The sequence below is a fragment of the Stegostoma tigrinum genome, chromosome 18 (genome assembly GCF_030684315.1).
Source record: "Stegostoma tigrinum isolate sSteTig4 chromosome 18, sSteTig4.hap1, whole genome shotgun sequence".
Lineage (NCBI taxonomy): Eukaryota > Metazoa > Chordata > Chondrichthyes > Orectolobiformes > Stegostomatidae > Stegostoma > Stegostoma tigrinum.
This window is the reverse complement of record NC_081371.1, coordinates 28,365,522-28,384,880: the sequence shown is the minus strand read 5'-3', so window position 1 is coordinate 28,384,880 and position 19,359 is coordinate 28,365,522.

Genomic DNA, 19,359 nt, shown 5'->3' with positions numbered 1-19,359 from the left:
CCAGCAGTGACAGGAAACTGTGTGCCATTTTACAAGGTCCAGGCTTTTGTGCTACAGAGTTGGGTTTTGAAACCCAGGCCTTGCATAGATTCATGACAGTGAGCCAAGGAGTTTCCAACTTACTGTATAAAACAGCATCTGTTAATAATATACAAGCTTATGCGCACCTAAATCATGATAAACATACAAATTTTGTAACATACAAAAAAAATTACAAATACATCATTTCATTTAATCGGGTAGAAATTGAAGACTGTAATTACTTTCTACACCTAGAATAGAGAAGAAGTAGCCATCCTTGACAGTAATTCGGGAAGGAATGTGCATATATATCATGGTCCTATTTTAAACAGTTCCTCTCATGATGACCTAATTAGTCAAATAGTATCACAAATCACAAACTCAAGGTTCATTTGAAGAATGGTCAATTAGGTAAAGCTGCCAGTGAATGTGGAACAATCCCACTGCAGAAATCAATGCTTCATGAGAGGAAATAAGAAAATTGACAAGGGAAATTAGGGAAGAAAGATAAGCATTGGCTGTACTTGAGCTTTGGATCTGACCCAGCCATTTTTTTTATTGTTTGTCTGACATTTGTTGTTTAATTTTCACTGCAAAGTACATTCTTTGGGCTAACTGAATCACATAGTTTGAAAGAAGGTAATTATTGTTTTGAACTTGAAGAAAAATCTCCCCTAACTCCAGTGATTCAACTCTTTATTGTCAAATGTTTTCAACTCATTAAATTGAGGCAGTTAAATAATTGATGACAGTTTTTGGCCAAATTCAAAATTAAGTTTATTTTTTTTCCCAAGAGGCTGAGAAGAATGGGCCTATAGTTTGCAGAATTTCAAACAATAAGAGGTGATCTCATTGAAATCTATAAAATTCTTAGACACCTAGAAACAGCCAAAAAGCTGTATTCCTTGAATGGAGAGTCTGGATACTGGCATCATAAATTGTGAATATTGGGTTGATTTAAGGATTTTAAGGACTGTAATCAGGATGAGGTACCAATTTAACAGGGTTGTTTTGTTCTGTTTGGCATTGAGTTTTTTTTTCGTGTGTTGTAGGAGAAACCAGGCAAGTGAAGAGGATTTTGTCACAACACTGCATTGTGCTTTGTAGATGTTGGACAGGTTTTGGGGATTGGTCGCAAGGTCTCGATCTTTGATCTGCTCTGATAGGCATAGTATTTATATGGCCAAACCAATTCATTGCTGGTCAAAGATATCTCCCAGGTTGGTAATTGCGGATTCAAGGATGATAATGGTATTGAATGTTGAGGGAGCAATAGTTGGTCTCTCTCTAATTGGAGAGAGTCTTGCCTGACTCTTGTGTAGCAAAAATGTTACTTGGTTCATCAGCTCAGTCTTGAATGTTGTCCAGGTCTTATTACGTGTCAATGTAATTGATTGCTTCATTGCCTGTAGAGTTGCAACTATTGCAAATGTGCAAACATCAGTGAACATGCTTGTAGTTTTCTTACAAATTCACATTATATTTTAACTTTTCTCTTTCTATTCATTCTTTATTTTCTGTATGATGTACATGATTTGACATGGAATTAAGTTTTCTACTTGACACTTTCTGGTGCAGACTACATGCTTGGCTTAACAATTCATCAATTTGATTAGCTAAAGCAGTGCACAGCTTCTTGTCTTATTCACACACAATTTTTCAATCAGAGTATCATAGAACCCCTATTGCAAAAGCAAGCCATTGGCCCCATGGAGTCTGCATTGACCCTCTGAAGGGCATCCCTATAGCCTTGCATTTTCCATGGCTAATCCACCTAACCTACATACCCCTAGATAATTTAGCCTGGCCAATCCATCTAACTTGCACATCACTGGACTGTGGAGCACCCAGAGAGGCCCAGCAGGAAATGTACAAACTCCAAAGAGCGCAAAGCTGGATTTGAACCCAGGTACCTGGTGCTGACCACTGAGCCACCATGCCACCCCATAATTGACTCAAAAGAATGTTGCGTAGAAGCTAATAAAAATAATCTATGGGCAAGTTCAAGTATAACAAACTTCACTACTAACTGAAAAATATACCCGACTTTGTAAATAATTACATTGAAAATATTTGTTTGACATGCTTTTAGAGTGGTACAATTGGATCTCGATGAAATCATTGTCAAATTCTCACTGAACGTTCTTTTCATGTCAGATCAAAACCATTAAGACTTAATTCTGTTGCAGCTTCAGCATTAGAAAATCTAAGGGAATCCAGCAAATCATCTCAACCCTTTTAAACTGTTTTTTTTCATTTAACCTGTGTGAAACTGTGCAAATTGAATCAACATCACTTCAACTAAATTCATTCAATCTCAAGATTGCTTAGAATGTTATACAACAGAGTCTGTCAATGCAACGTGAAAATTAAGTTGGATTGAGATAAAATCTGCTGTATAACTGTCTCAGTAAATATTAACTTGGAATCATGGCATAACTTCAAGTCTTAAATGTCTGTACTTGTGAATTAAAATACAGACTAACAAACACTGCAAAGCATCAAAACCAGTCTCCAGTGTTCTCCTGGTAGAGATTAACTATAGTTTAAAACAAATATATGCACAGCATTAACAAGTTAAAAATCCATCTGTAACTTACTAATGAAATATTTTCATTACATTTCCCAATTATTTTTTGAGATAGTTGTACAATTTACTAACAGCCTTGCCTCATGACAATAAATAGTGTGCTTTAACCTGCCACTGATTACAGCTGCCTGTGACTATTTAAAATGTGGACTAATGAAGCTCATGAAAGTTTTCAGCAGTCAAATGACAGCTTATTGCTTAGTTAGGGACTCACACTTTCCCCAAAGCAAACATACTTGAATGGCAAATCACATTTTTCTTATTGGGCATGGAATGTTCTTGGCACAATTATTTAAAGAAACCATGCCTGATGTGAACTGCAAATAATTTCTGATGAGATTCTTTACAATATTTTTTCATTCATGCAATCTGAATACTGCTGGAGAGTCCAGTGTTCATTGCCCATCCCTAAATGCCTTTGAGAAAGTGGTGGTGAGCCTGCTTCTTGAACTGCTGCCATGCATGTGGTTAGGAGATCTAGGATTTTGAGACAATTGCAAAAATATTTATTCATACTATTAAAGAGTCTGGGTAAATGTATTTAGAAAGAAAAGTTAGAAAGAAAATTGTAGAATTTTAAAAAAATCTTATTCTATGCTATCCAATCGACTCCCAATAAATGCCTGTCTATCTACACCATTGATCTCAGCTTAGAATTCCAACACACCAATTCAGTTCCTACTCACTTTCATTGTAAGAATTGTTGGTCCAGAAATAACATTTAATTGACTAATCCTGATTCAAGAATAACATTTTCCCAACTTATTCATGCTCAGCAGTTGAAATGGCACGAGTCCATAGGCTCATTTTTGCAAAAGAGAACAACACCTGCTGGAGTTGCATTATATATATTTTAAATTGTCCAAATTTAGATTTGGTTTAGATTTAGATTCAAAGACCAGATAATTACTTATTTGGAGTCCTGTAAATATATAGTAAGTAACCAAAATTAAAAGATGCAGTCAATCTTAAACAAATGAATATTTTCTCCACTCAATGGCTGTAGATCAGTTAAAATTGGTAAAGCCACTGTTAAATTTGAAATTTTTCCATGTGATGTTTGCACTGTTACCTCAACCAGTGTCATTCCAACAATATTGAAGAAGCTTAACAGCATCCAGAACAAAAGAGATTTCTTAAACTGAGCTCTATCCACCACCGTAAACATTTTATCCCTGCTCTACCAATACACAGTAATTACAGAGTGGACCATCTATAAAGTGCATTGCAACAACCCATCAAGGCTCCTTCAACAGCATCTTCAAAATCCACTGTCTCAACCACCTAAAAGATCAAGGGCAATAAATTCACGGGAAGGACACTGCCTGCTGGCTCCCCTCCAAGCTGCATAAAATCTTGTCTTGGAACTGTATGACTATTATTTCAGTGTCATTAGGTTAAAATCCTGGATGTCACCCCTTTGGCAGTGCAATGGATTTAACTATACCTTATGAAGATGACTCAATGCCACCACCTCAAAGGGCACTTACTAACAGACAATAGTGCTAGCCTTTCTAAAGATTAAGAGTACCAAGTCACAGCAACTTTTAGTCATTCAGGTTAGTTCTCATATCAGTTTTTTTGTCTGCAATCCAGCAGCAACTGTAACATTCTCCTTGCAGTTCAGGGAAGTTATTACTTGAAGTTACTTAGACTGAATTGTTTCAGGCAGCCTTCATCATTATAACTGATGTACCATTATACTGAGGAAATGGCCATATGATGGATCTTTGTAACTGAGCTGACAGCTTTGAATTCATGACAATATATTCATCCTTTAAAATAATATCTTTTGAAATTTTTACTAAGTTTTGTAGTGTCTTTTTTGTTTTGTTGCCAACAGCAGGCGTCAGGCAATAACACCAACTTAGGGAGGAAAGTAAGTTGTGAAGAGGACATAAGGAGGCTATAGAGGAATATACCATGGGCCAGAGAATTGCCCAGCAGTGTAGGAAGAAGTTCAGGGAACTTCTACGCTCTGCCAAAGTAAGCCCCACCATCTTCTCTCTGCTACTTCACAGTCACTCTGTGTCTGCTACTGCACCACTTCCCACTCAGACTCATGGTCTACCGCTCATGCTACTGCATCCAACATCTTTTGCCCTCATGTGCTGTTAATCACTCCAATACCTGAGACTATTAACCCTGCATTGTCACTCACTTGGGACACCTTACCATCTTACCACCTTTCCCCCACCTCCACCAGCACTAACAACTGTGAGAGACACTTTTATCTCACTGAACACCTCCCCCGCTTGTCTCATTCCAGGAGAAAACATCCCAAAAATATAGGCAAAAGAGAACCAAGAAGGATGGCGGATGCTCATTTGATTCCTTATCCATACGAAGAAAAGATCCTGGCCCTGGAAAGCAAAGACTGGAACCACTCCTGTGGAGATGCGGAAACTTCCATGCCTAGGTAATCAAGCAAGAGGCATTGTCTTTTGCTCTCTCTGTTACTCTCCCATTATCACCACTGTGCATGTATTATTAAAAGGCTAGAGCTTCTACCTCTGGTTAGCAATATATTCTCTCTTTTGCGCAGGTACCAGTGGAATCAGCAGGTGTTGGTGGCTGGCCAGCCTGTACCTCTACTCTTCCATCTCTGAGGAAGAAAGTACAGAAGTCTCAAAAGAAACACAGACAAGACAGTCTGCTCCACCCTACATCAGCTCAGATACTGACAGCTCGGTTTGTATGTCAGAGTCAGGAGCACCTGCTGGTAAGCACGTCACTATGGATAAACTCCCTTGTTTTTTTAATGAACAGATCCCCAGGAAACCACCTTGACCCACTTAGACAGACAGCCCTGAACTATGAATTTATCAGACATCTGACTGATATTCATGCACCTCCCCGACTGACTTATGACTCCCCTGACTGGTTACACTAAACCCACAGGGTTGATCATGGCTCGTTTCTGGGTAAGCTTTTGAACTAAAAAGAGCTGTGAGTGACAGATTGCGGGATGAGGTTTAGATGAATGAATGTTTTAGAATTATGAGTAAAAAATCAAAATAATTTAACTGTGTAATAATTTGGGTAAAATAGAATACAACATGATGATCAAAGAGCATCAATGCTCTCTTCTCGGAAAGAGGATAAAAATAAAGATGAATTCCATATTGAATTTGAGGGTGACATATTTGAGTCCAAAATAAAATCCTACATGTAAACAGAATTAATTGCAGAGATACGAGGGGCAAATTGGCTACAGTCAATTGGTTACTTAGACTCAAAGGTATGGTGGTAGATAAATAATTCAAAATGTTTAAAACAAATATGAACTGTGAAAAAGATCCTCTATGGTTTACACAAGAAGTTAAGAATAGTGTGAGAATGATAGAATATTAGGAGAGGCTAAGAATTGGCAAAGAGTGACCAAACATTGATAAAAAGGAGAAAAAGTAGAATTTATGAGTAAAATAAACAAGTTGGATCAGCTTTTACAAGCACATTAAAAAGGAAGAGCATAGAGATAGATGTTGATCCCTTGGACGCAGAGATAGAAGAAATTGTCTTGAAGATTGAAGAAATGGCAGAGACTATGAATCAATATAGCCATCTGTCTTCACAGTACAGGGCACATGATTTATACCAGAAATAAACAGTAGCCAAGGGACTAATAAGAGTGAGGAATGTAAATTAATTAATATCCCAGGAAAAAGTACAACAAAAACCTAAGAGACTAAGAGCCAACAAATTGCCACTACCTGATAGTATTAATTCTAAACTTCTGAAAAAGGTATTTGCAGAAATAGTTCATCATTTGGCTATGACTTTCCAAATTTCCCCAAATTCTAGAATGGTCCTGATGGAGAGGAAGTTATAAAATGTAACATTGTTATTCAAGAATGGGAGAGAGTAAATAGGGTGCCAAAATCAAGTTAGGCTGAAATCAGTCATCAGACTGGTGCTGGAAACTAGTTTTTAAATTCTTTCACAGCAAGTGGGCGTGACTTGCCAGATCAGCATTTATTGTCTATCTCTAACTTCCCTTGAGAAGGTTATTTTGAGTTTCATTCTTGACCACTGCAATCCTGAGATGTAGGGTTCACCCATGGTGCTGTTAGATAAATAGTTCTAACGCACTGATGATGAAGGAACAGCAATGTATCTCTAAGGCAGGGTGGGTTGGCTTGGAAGTGGACTAGCAGGTAATAATAAACAGAGAAAATTGCAGCACAGGAACAGGCCCTTTGCAGGTCCTTAGCAGGTAATAATAAACAAAGAAAATTACAGCACAGGAACAGGCCCTTCGGCCCTCTAAGCCTGTTGCCTGTCACAACTAAAACCCCCTACCCTTCTGGGGACCATATCCCTCTATTCCCATCCTATTTGTGTATTTGTCAAGACGCCCTTTAAAAGTCACTATCATATCTGCTTCCACTACCTGCCCCGGCAGAGAGTTCCAAGCACCCGCCACCCTCGGTGTAAAAAACTTGCCTTGCATATCACCTTTAAACCTTGCCCCTCACACCTTTAACATATGCCCCCTAGTAAATTGCTCTTCCACCCTGGGTAAAAGCTTCTGACTGTCCTCTCTGTCCATGCCCTTCATAATCTTGTAAACCTCAGGCCGCCCCTCAGCCTCCGTCATTCCAGTGAGAACAACCCAAGTTTCTCCAACCTCTCCTCATAGCTAATGCCCTCCATACCAGGAAACATCCTGGTAAATCTTTTCTGTACCCTCTCCAAAGCCACCACATCCTTCTGGTAGTGTGGCGACCAGAATTGAACACAATATTCCAAATACGGCCTAACTAAGGTTCCATAAAGCTGCAATATTATCTGCCAATTGTTAAATTCAATACCCCGGCCAATGATGGCCAAGTATGTCATATGCCTTGTTGATGGCCTTTTCCTCCTGCGTTCCCACTTTCAGTGACCTGTGTACTCCTACACCGAGATCCCTTGCCTACCAGTACTCTTAAGGGTTCTGACATTTACTGTATATTTTCCATCTGCATTAGACCTTTCAACATGCATTACCTCACATTTTTCCAGATTAAATGCCGTCTGCCATCTCTCTGCCCAAGTCACCAGCCAATCTATATCCAGGTGTATCTTTTGACGGGCCTCATCATAATTTCACCAACCTTTATGTCATCTGCAAACTTACTAATCAGACCAGTTCCATTTTCCTCCAAATCGTTTATCTATATTACAAATATTAAAGGTCCCAACACTGATCCCTGAGGAATGCCACTAGTCACAGCCCTCCATTCAGTAATGCACCCTTCCACTGCTAGCCTCTGTCTTCTATGACTGAGCCAGTTTTTTATCCATCTTGCAAGCTCATCTCTGACCCTGTGCGACTTTACCTTCTGTATCAGTCTGCCATGAGGGACCTTGTCAAAGGCCTTACTGAAGTCCATGTAGACAAAATCCACTGCCCTACTCTCATCGATCATTTTCATCATTTCCTCAAAAAACTCAATCAAGTTAGTGAGACACGACCTCCCCTTCACAAAACCACGTTGCCTCTTCCTAATACACCCACTTATTTCCAAGTGGGAGTAAATCCTGTCTCGAAGAAACCTCTCCAATAATTTCCCTACCACTGATGTTAGGCTCATTGGCCTGTAATTAGTTGGATTATTCCTACCAACCTCCTCAAACAAAGGAACAACATTGGCTATTCTCCAATCCTCTGGGACCTCCCCTGTAGCCAGTGAAGATACAAAGATTTCTCTCAAGAGCCCAACAATTTCCTCCCTTGCCTCTTTCAGTGTTCTACAGTATATCCCATCAGGCCCTGGGGACTTGTCAACTTTAAGATCCCCAATACCTCCTCCCTTTTAATCTCAACATGACCCAAACTATCTACGCATCCTTCCCCAGACGCAAAGCACACATTTAATACCTTGCCCCTTTCTTCTGGCTCCACACATAACTTCCCTTCCCCGTCCTTGAGTAGGCCAACCCTGTCCCTGGCTACCCTCTTGCTTATTATATATGTATAAAAAGCCTTGCGATTTTCTTAAATCCTGTTGGCGAATGACTTTTCATGACACCTTTTAGCCCTCCTAACCCCTTGCTTACGTTTTTTCAACTGTACTTGTATTCCACCCTTGCTTCTTGTGCTCCCAGCCTCTTAGCCTTGATAAATGCTTCCTTTTTCTTTTTTGTCTCTCATTATCCAAGGTTTCCTAAACTTGCCATACTTATCCTTCACTCTTACAGGAATGAGTTCCTATCAACTTACAGTTGAAAGCTTCCCATGCACCAAATGTTGAATTACCCTCGAACATCTGCCTCCTACAAATTTTTATAGATGCATCATAGAAAACATCCTGTCGAGATGCATCACAGTGTGGTAGAGCAATTGGTCTTCCCAAGACTTGAAGAAACTATAGAAAGTTATAAGCATAGCCCAGACAATTAAACAAAGCAACCTTGCATTCATTGACTTCATCTGTAGTTTTCGCTGCATCAGAAAAGAATCCAAAATAATCAAAGACCCCTCCCACACTGGTTGTACTCACTTCCACCCTCTTCCATCAGTCAGAAGATATAAAAGTTTACATGCACAAACAAACAGATTCAAGAACAACTTCTTCCCCGCTGTTATCAGACTTTTGAATTGACCTCTTAAATATTAATGTTGATCTCTCTCTACACCTTCTTGGCAGCTGTAAGATTATATCCTGCACTTTGTTCTGTTATCCTGGTACGACATGCCTGTAAAGCACATAATACAACAGGTTTCACTGTACCTCAGTATACATGACAGTAATAAATCAAGTCATATTTCCAGGAAAGAAAATCAGGGCCTAGGTTACTTTAAAAACTGGGATCCTACTATATCAATATCAATTTGAAATTTGAATTGGGAATTATGTCCAATCCCACAGCTAACAAGTTCCAGTTAGCAAATATGTTTTGGCTTTTAGAAATACTCCTAGTTTTGTTCCCATGAAGTTATTCAACAGCATGCCACTCTTCCCAGTTATTATAATGACCTGGATAGCTATCTTGGAGAGGTAAATAAGTTTGCAGATGATATCAAAATCTGCTCAAGGATTAAAGCAGTGTAGGAGTCCAATCAGATCCAAACATACTTAGATTTGCTAGGGGTGTGGCTTCACAAGGCAAATGGTATTTACTTTAGATAATTGAAGTTACATGCATGCTGATGGGACTAACACAAACTTACATGTATTATTTGCAAGCACCAATGCTGAATAAATATTGTTGACAACTTATTTTTGTTTAACCTGCTGAGGAAAATCAGGAAACATGTTTAAATCTAATATTAATATGTAATGGTTGGAATATTCTGTATATTATGTGGCTCTATTTTCAGAGTTATGTGCCTCTGGACAGCATAATCAGCTAATGTTGAAAATGCTAACTCTTAACATGTCTCAAGAGGTTGCTGGACCAGTTCAATTGGGCAAAGATCTTATCAGTGTCCTTGCTGGTAATATTTTGTTCATCTGATCTCCCACTTTGCATAGCTAAAGAAGTCAAGTGAATTACTCTACAATGTATTTTCCCTTATTAGTCCTGGTTTATTTCTGTATTTTTCCTTTCGCAGCAGATTACATGGCCAAAGGGCTGGAGCAGGGTCAGAGGGGAGGAGTGCAAGGGATGGGGTTTGTTTGTGGGAGGAGGCAGATAGGGATACTGCAGGTTGGGAAAGGGAAAAATGTTTGGCTATATTGTTCCTTGGTATGTTTGCTCAATCAGCTACTGTTTTCCTGTTCATTAATGTTGTATGTTCATGTAAAAATGGAAATTATTAACATTGTTGGATTCCACAATGCCTTCAAATTGAGTGTTGTCACATAGAAGCCAATCCCCTTACTGCAATCCCTTACCATTTGCATTATTTACTTTTAAAAATTAGATGATTACTCAATTTGCAGTTTTGAAATAGCTCATTCTAGAAATATATTGAAATCAAATCATTATGGCACTCTTTTGTTTCATTTTTTGTTTACAAAGTTTAATAACAGTGAATGCAGACAATAGATTTGGATTCAAGGGTTATTATTTCAGCTACAACATAAGTGGATTTTATGACAGAAGATAATCCTAAAACTATTTTATCTTCAAAGGTGGATATCAAGGTAAAAATGCTAATATTTCCCTCCAATCTTCTTCTCGCATCTCAAAATCCAAAAATTGTTTCCAGGTTTCTTTATGTTTCCTTTAGTGTTTGTCTGGTGAACCTCTACTTATATACATCCAGTGCATTTGCTGGTGTCTTTAAGACGAAGAATTTTTACGTTGAGTAGTGTAAGTGGTGTGTCAGTGAAGTATGGAGCAAGCAACTGATTTTAAGGTATAAGATCCAATCTACACGGATGTATAATTCCCATGCTTCCTCAAGAAAATGAACAATTGCAATCACCTTAACCATGCTGAATAATATCTGCAGGATTGAACTGCATTCAACTCTATATAAATAGGCAACAGAGATTTTGAAGGAAATGTATGAAGAAAATCCAAACTGCCAGATATGAGTCTGGTGAGTCTTCTCACATGTGATCTCCATGACATCTAATGTGAACAAGCATAAAGCTCATGAGATAACAAAGTGTGGAGCTGCATGAACACAGCAGGCCAAGCAGCATCTTAGGAGCACAAAAGCTGATGTTTCGGACAAATGTCTAGGCCCGAAACGTCAGCTTTTGTGCTCCTAAGATGCTGCTTGGCCTGCTGTGTTCATCTGGCACCACACTTTGTCATCTCGGATTCTCCAGCATCTGCATAAAGCTCATATTTACTTATCTTAAGGAATGCTGAAATCCTATTTTCTGTAGAATTTCATATTGATCTGTAACCAAGGAGGTAAACAAGCTAATTTTGAAAATCCTACTGAAAAATTTGCAAGCAAACGAAACATGCATCAGAAATTTGTAAAGCTGATTTGATTTAATTAACTAAGGCCAAAGGGTTTCCTAAAGGACATGGAGACAAAAAGGCAGAGAGACAATTGATCAGCATCTGTGACTTTTTAAAAGAGCTGATGGCTTTCAAATTTGAATATGAATGCCAATGTTTTCTGTCCAAGGCTAGACCATTATTGTCATTTTTTTCTGTCCATATGCAACCAAAAGATATAAGTGACTACATTTTGAACACCACAGAATTTGGTATTCTTGAATAAATGTATCTAATTGAAAAAGAACACCTTGCCTCAACTTGCTTGAGGAGAATATTAAATTCAAAGTGATGTTTGCCAAGAATTAATGAATTTCTGAAGGTAAAGATGCAGACATCGCACAGTGTGCTTTCCCTCATCCTCTTAGTTAATAACTTGGATGCTGAAACTGGAATGGTTACAAATCAAGCCACAGGGCAGTGAGTCTTAACGTAACAGATTATGAATTTATGTCATGTATGTGTATATATGCTATGTACACGGTGTAAACATCAGATATTACAATGATAAAGACAAGCCACACTCCATATTTTACACGTAATTCCACTGCTAGCTAATGTTGAGATTTTGTCCTAAAAATCAGTGCACATGACTATTAGTTAATGACATCAGTAAATAAATGTCACAACGGTGATGAAGGGTCTAGGCCTGAAACGTCAGCTTTTGTGCTCCTGAGATGCTGCTTGGCCTGCTGTGTTCATCCAGCTCCACACTTTGTCATCTTACAGCGGTGAGTAAGACAAGTTTTATCCACCATCCAATTAGATCTCGGTGGAATCAGCATTAAAAATATGATTGGCTGCTGTGCAGGATATTGAGCTTTAGACTGCTAGCTGTGCCCACACTCTCCTGCATGAAGACCCTACCTACTGCTACTTCCACTCGCATTCAAAACAAAATTCTAAACTATCTTTTAATTTGTATGCAACATGTAGACATTGTGAAGAAATATTATTTTGAAGGGATTTTTACTTATGGGTTATCTCACAGTTATGGGATTAAATAGCAATAATGAGCTTAGTGTTCAACATACCAATGATTATTTTTGCGCTTAATTGCACTTTGCACTAAAACAATCAATGGCATGATAAAGGAGCACTGTCTTCATTAAAATCTGCTTGCAAAAGTAAAGCATCTTTTATCACAACTTTTGCTTTGGAGAAGAAAAGGAGTTCTGAATCATTATCATAATCACAGTGATGTGTGAGACATATTTCAGAGCAATTTGTTTAATTGATTCAAAAAAGTGAAAACTAACTTAAACTGATCAACTCAAAAAATGTATTTTTAAAAAGAAGAGTCTATTCTGACTTTCACAACAGTAAGCTCATCTCATGACTCAAATGAAATTTAAACACTCATTAAATTTGTTCCAGAAATGTCTCAAACCAGTGTAAGAAACCATCTCTCTGTTGGCAATAGGGAAGCTATAGCACAGCAGCCTCCAGTCCATGGCAATAACAATGCCTGCTGCTGTCTTCAGGATCTGATGTTGTCATTAGAACAGTGAGACCAAAGATTCCAACGGTAATGGTTGCAGTTTGCCAGGCTGATACTGGTGTCTCTCAAGACATCTCTAGCTTTCCCTCTCGGTAAAGTATGACTGTGGAGTATGGACAACAAACCCAAGATTCTCAGGAACAAACTGCAACAATGAACCCAACCTCAATCCAAAATTTCTTCTATAGAACAAAGGTAACCAATCGACTCATATAATGCTAACCCTCAGGGTGTATTCAGGAGAGTTAAAATAGGTGATAGGAAGGACTCACCACCCAGGGAAACAGCCTTGTCATGTCCGTCTTTTCAAACTCCATAGTAATAAAACTGAATGTGGATGAACACTGCCCTTTGTTATTCATATTGGTTTGATTCATTTAGGAAAATGCTGCTCATATTTGATGCTTATTCACCCAGGTGGTGATTATGGGAGTACTCATGTAAGACACAGATAGTTGTATATGTCATCACTTTGCAAAATGTAGTGGATTGATAGTGAAATTGGTGTGAACAAAGTGCTGTTGCGGTGTCAAAGGATGTAGTGTCAATGTTATGTCCTTTGTTAGCCTTTTCAGCAGTCACTGTTGTATCTTCAGAGTGCTGATTATCTTGATGGTCTTGTACAAATAGTTCCAAATCCATTGAAGCAATGCCCAAATTATTAGACATTTAAAAATCTAAATGAAAAATTCTCTGAATATTGGAAAAATGAAGTAAAAGCAGAAAATGCTGAAACCTTCAGCAGCGTCCATGGAGAGAGAAGTAGAACTAATGTTCCAGGATGATGACCTTCCACCAAACTGAAATGTTACTTTGAAAATAAGTTTTAGGAGAAGGAATGGCGGGTGGCGAAGATGACACAGAATCTGTAGAGGGATATAGGTAAGTTCAGGAAGTGGACAAAAACTTGGCAGATAGAATATAATGTGGAAATATGAGGTAATGCACTTTGGCAGGAAGGTAAAGGAACTGAATATTATTTAAATAGAGAAATACTGCAGGGATTTGGGAGTCCACATGCATGAAACACAAAAAAAAACACAAAAAATAGCATATAAGTTCATCAGGTTATAGAGAAAGTAAATGAAATAATGGTCTTTATTTCAAAGGGAATAGATTATAAAAATAGGGAGGTCTTCGTAAAACTACACAAAGCAGATCACAACTGGAATACTGTTAAAACATTTTATTTAAGGAAAACTATACCGGCCTTGGAGGTGGTCCACACCCTCATTCTTTAGCCTCAGTCAATATTATATTTTTAATTCTAACTATGTCTTGGTATGTTCTGGACAAGACATTTGCAATTACGTTTGATTTCACAGCAAGGTAGTATGGTTAAAGGAGCAAGCTTGAATGGAATAACCTGGCATTCTGTCTTAACCTTTTCCTTAAAAGTCAAGAAGATTTTGCAGACTATGATCTATAATTACACATTTCAGACATATATCTCAAAGCACTTGAGAATCAGTAAGAAACCAACCAATTCCTCCTTCAACTTTGGAGTACATTTCTGATGTTTATTTAGTTTTTTGAAGAAGTACTCAATTGGTCTCTCCTCCAGACTCGTCTACCTGAAGGAGAACCGCCCCTATCAAATGTCACACACCAGTGACTACTTTAATTAAAATTTGAAGCTGCAAGCATAGATTCTCTGGTTTAAATGGCCTTCAGACTTTTAAAAGTAGTTTAGAATTACTCATTCTGTACAATCATCACATTTTTTTCTCTAGTAGGTCCTTTAGTGGTACAACTACTGCACTGAATATTGGGATGAACATTTGGTAGAAACTTCACATTACCAGGAACCTCATGACTTCCCATTTTGTTGTAGGAATAGGGAATTGTGTTACTATTTTTACCTTTGCAACCCTAGGCAATACTCATCCTTGACCCACAACATGTCCTAGATAGGTTATTGGGCCCTCACTCTTTGCAAGACTGGCCACTAGATCAGCTGACTGTATTTTCTAGAAAACAACTTGCAGTTGCTCTAAGCATGTTTCCTCCTGTGTTGTTGCATATTAAGAGGTCATGCAATTAGTTGAATCTGTGTGATTCATCAGCTTCTGTAAGATGGCTGAGGCATTCGGTATCCACATGGTATGATGCAACAGTGGCATAACTCACCCTAGGGTTATGAAGGTGGAGTTTTCCTTTGTGTGGGCAGTTAAGAAAACTTACTAGTGTCCTTTGCGTATTCTCGCTTGATAATGTGATAACTTTGCCCACACTATCTATGCAATCTTTCAGCTGAGGGAGAATTTAAGAGTCCATTCTGGTCACTGTGTAAACTTTTTGGTAATCAATGTAGAGCATTATGCCGCCATCCAACTTGGCCAAGAGCACAATGGGGAGCTCTAGCTATTCTACTAGACTTTATTAGTTTGTGCTGCAGGATGTAGTAAATGTCCTCCTGAAGGGTCTAGGCCCAAAACGTCAGCTTTTGTGCTCCTGAGATGCTGCTTGGCCTGCTGTGTTCATCCAGCTCCACACTTTGTTATCTCCTGAACCTAGATCAGCTTTTCATGACCTAGTGATAGGGATGTTGCCTTATAGGCAAGACCGCTCCCACATTCACATCACATAAAAACCAAAATGTTGCAGCCTGGCTTGCCTCTGCTCTCTGAGTGGGTGAATAAGGGGTCTAAGTTTGCTAGTTTGCTAGTATTTCTGTATTACTTCATCAGGTAGAATGGGCTTCAATGTGTACCTCACCCATATATCCCTCCAATTAATCCCTGATGGTACACTTATTTTCTAGGTTGGTGGCAATGGGACAGACTGTTAACTGTGACCTCTCAACATTGGTATTACCTTCTCATTTTTGACATGTCCCAGAATTTGATTTATTTTCCTTCAATCTGGGGTCTCAATCAAATAATTCACTTTTATAAGCTTCTTCACTACTCTAAATGGGCCATCAAGTTAAGAGTTTAAGGGTTCACCTGATGTTAACTATAGCACGACCACATTGTGTCTGGTCTAAAAGATTCAAGGCCTAGCGTGTTTGCCTGTTGTTTGTTTTATCACTGTTTGGGAGATTTTTGAATGTTCCCCGGCACCCTTACAGCCACTCACTTGAGAGTTGCTCTTGGAACTCTGTTGTGTAGTCCAACGTGGAGACATCCTTTTTCTGTTAGAGGCCTTCACACTTGGTGCTCGTAACCTAATTCAAATGAAGTAAAAATAGTCGACTCACTGAGTAAGTAGCTGGTGGCAAACAGAATAATATCAAGTCCTTTACCTCAGTCATGTGGGGACTCATGGTAGTATGTCTCGATCATTGATTTTAGTGTCTAGTAGTACCATTCTACACCTCCTGTTCTGCGAGCTGTACGATGAAGACTTCTTTTCAGTCATTGCCAGATTAATCACTACTTCCTGGAAAACTTTGGACATCAAATTTAAACCCTAGTCCAAATAAATTTCAATGGGCAGACCATAATTTGTGAAGAATTAAGTTAAGTCCCTCACTACTGTTTAGCAGATATGGTCTCAGGAGAACAGCCACTGAAAAATGGATAGCCACATCCATTATGATAAGGGTATATTCGTCAGTGTTTAATCAGCCATCCCACATATCTACTAAAACCTTGCTAAATGGTTCCCCAAAAACCATCATGAGAATCATAAGTGCATCATAAGTATCATCAGTTGGGCTTTCCAACAATCTGGCAAGTATGGCAGCTTCTACGTCCTTGTGGAGCTGCGGCCAGTAAAAACACTGCCTGATGCAGGCCTGGGTTTTACATGTACAAACATGGCCACCCATTGGAATTTCATGAGCTATCCACAATATTTTCCTACAGTGTGGCATCATTGTCTGGTGGACCACTGTCCACTCCTCATTTGCAACTATGTCAAGGTATCTCCATTTCCTCATCAAAACCTTATTTTTAATACAGTAGCACTCAGGATTTGATTCTGTCTGAGCTTCAGTGTGACCACTAGAAGCCACTTCTTTTTTAAACAGTGGGTCAGCTTATTGGGCTTCTACAAAGGAAACTCTATTTGTTATGTTCTTATGGTCTTCTAGACTCCTAGACAAAGTTTCAGGTAAGGAGACAAAGGGGTCTTCTGTTTGCAGTCAGCCTCCACTGGCCAAGCTTGCCTGGCCATAGACCATGTTGCCATACAGACAGGGAAAATGCCCGGAACTTCCTGTTGGAGCTGCTTAGTCTCCCTGACTTTAATGGCCTTCCCAGAGATCCCTTGGGATGCTCTTACCTTCGATCATTAGGCAAACTAGGTACAACTCCCAGTCCCACTGGTCCCAAAACAAAGTCATTCTTCATGTGCACCTGGTAAAGGGGGTGGGCATGTATACTCCTTCAACACCTTTTACCAGCACCTTGGCTCTCGCCGCACTTTCTAATGAAAGATTATGCCTTTTTCCAGCAGGAAAGCTTGGGCTGGCCTCCAGTATCCTTCTAAGCTTGTTCACCTCACTCTGGGGAAATGTGACACCCTTCCCTCCAGCAGTTGATCCAGACATACCCTACTTTTTCATTTGAAACAAACAGACTTCTTGGCCTGACCTTTCATTTCTACACCACGCTTTGTGTCCTGAGGATGGCTCCTGACATTCCCCCTCTCCCATTGATGCTTAGTTTCCTGTCACTCTATCCCCCTCTACTCTTTCCAGTCTTTGAGGCAAGTAGGGAAGGATTTTTTTTCAAACAAGGAAAAGATTGGCTCATGTATGGCTCCCTGCTTGCCATGGTCACTTTGTGTTCTTCAAGGTTTATTCTTATTGAGAGGAGGTTGAGTTTTAAGCTCCTCAAGTAGACTTTATAGAATTCCTACAGTGTGGAAGCAGGCCATTTGGCTCATGAAATCCACCCCTCCTTCGGACTCCTTCCCTCTAACCCTGCATTTACCATGGATAATCCACCCAATCTATACACTATATGTAATTCAGCACGGCCAATCCACCTAACCTGCACATCTTTGGACTGTAGTGGGAAATCCACACAGACACAGGGAGAACTGCAAATTCCACAGAGTCACCCAATGCTGGAATTGAACCTGGGTCCCTGGCACTGTGAGATAGCAGTGCTAACCACTGAGCCACCATGCCACCCTTATTATTTCACAGGGTTTTTCACCATTGGCTTTCTGTCCTAAATGCCGATGTCTTCTGGTCAAAAGCAAGTTGCGTAAACCTTTCACCTTCCAGGAATATCTGTTCAGGCTGCTTCTTGAGACAGTATTCCCTGTCTTCATTCACTCAGTACCTCATTTGGTCAATGTCTTCCCTGTGATTACCTGACCAAATGAACTTATGCTTTTAAAATGAGCCAATTTAGCCATTTTTCTTGAATTAACAAAAAGAGTTCAATAATTTGTACATGCAAATATAAATAATAAATGCTAATGCAACACGCATGCACACAGGCTGGAAATAAAAGTTGGGCCCAGAAAGATATAACTTTTAAAAGTAATGTGATTCAGTGTCTGAATTGTTCACAAAGAGAAAATAAGATAATGTTTTGTGGCCCTTACTGCGTTGAACTGATAGCATTGACATTGGCAAGTTGAACAGGTTTCATGACCCTTAGTTTTGCAGATTGCTTGAGTTTATGTAATACTTATTCCTTGTAACCCGAATGAATTCCAGTATTGCGGGTGAGAGATAGTCTTTTTGTTACCCTTTTTGCTACCCTTTTTCCCTTTTGGGGTCTGGCTGCTGTTTGCTGACTTCTAGCCATTTCAGGATTTACTTCCAGCACAGGGGTGATTACAGGATAGTTCTTCAATAGTTCCTCACAACACTCTAATACTCAAACATGAGAATATTCAGTTCCTCCAGAATACACTAATAGAGTTGAATTTGGCTTTTTAACTCCTACCTTTGTATATTCTTCAAAAGGAAAAACACAAGAAATGTCTGTAGTTTGAGATGTAATCTGTGGGAGGTGGTTTGCTGTTGAGCAGCATGTTGTCAGCCTTTGTCATCCCAAGTTACTCTCTCTCAAGTTGTTTTTTAATACGTGTTGGGTGTTATATCACATTGGTCCCACACAATTTTTGACAGCTATCCACATAGATTTATTGCTGCAGTTACTTTGTCTCTCTATAGCAGTCTTCTTTGAAAATGCACATTTTGCAATTGTAGGCTAAAAGTGCATATACTGTTTTGGGGTTCTGACCCTCATTTTAATAAAACTACCTACTTTTCCATTAGGTTTTTTTCAGAGGATTCAGTCCTATATCTTTCGGTCCACTACTACTTTAAAACTGCAGTATTTAAAGGGATCTTCCAGCTGATAGCACTTGATAGGCAGCCATTGGTCCTTGACTCCCTAGGGATCATGACTATAGTTTGGGAAGCTCTTTCAGCTGTTGT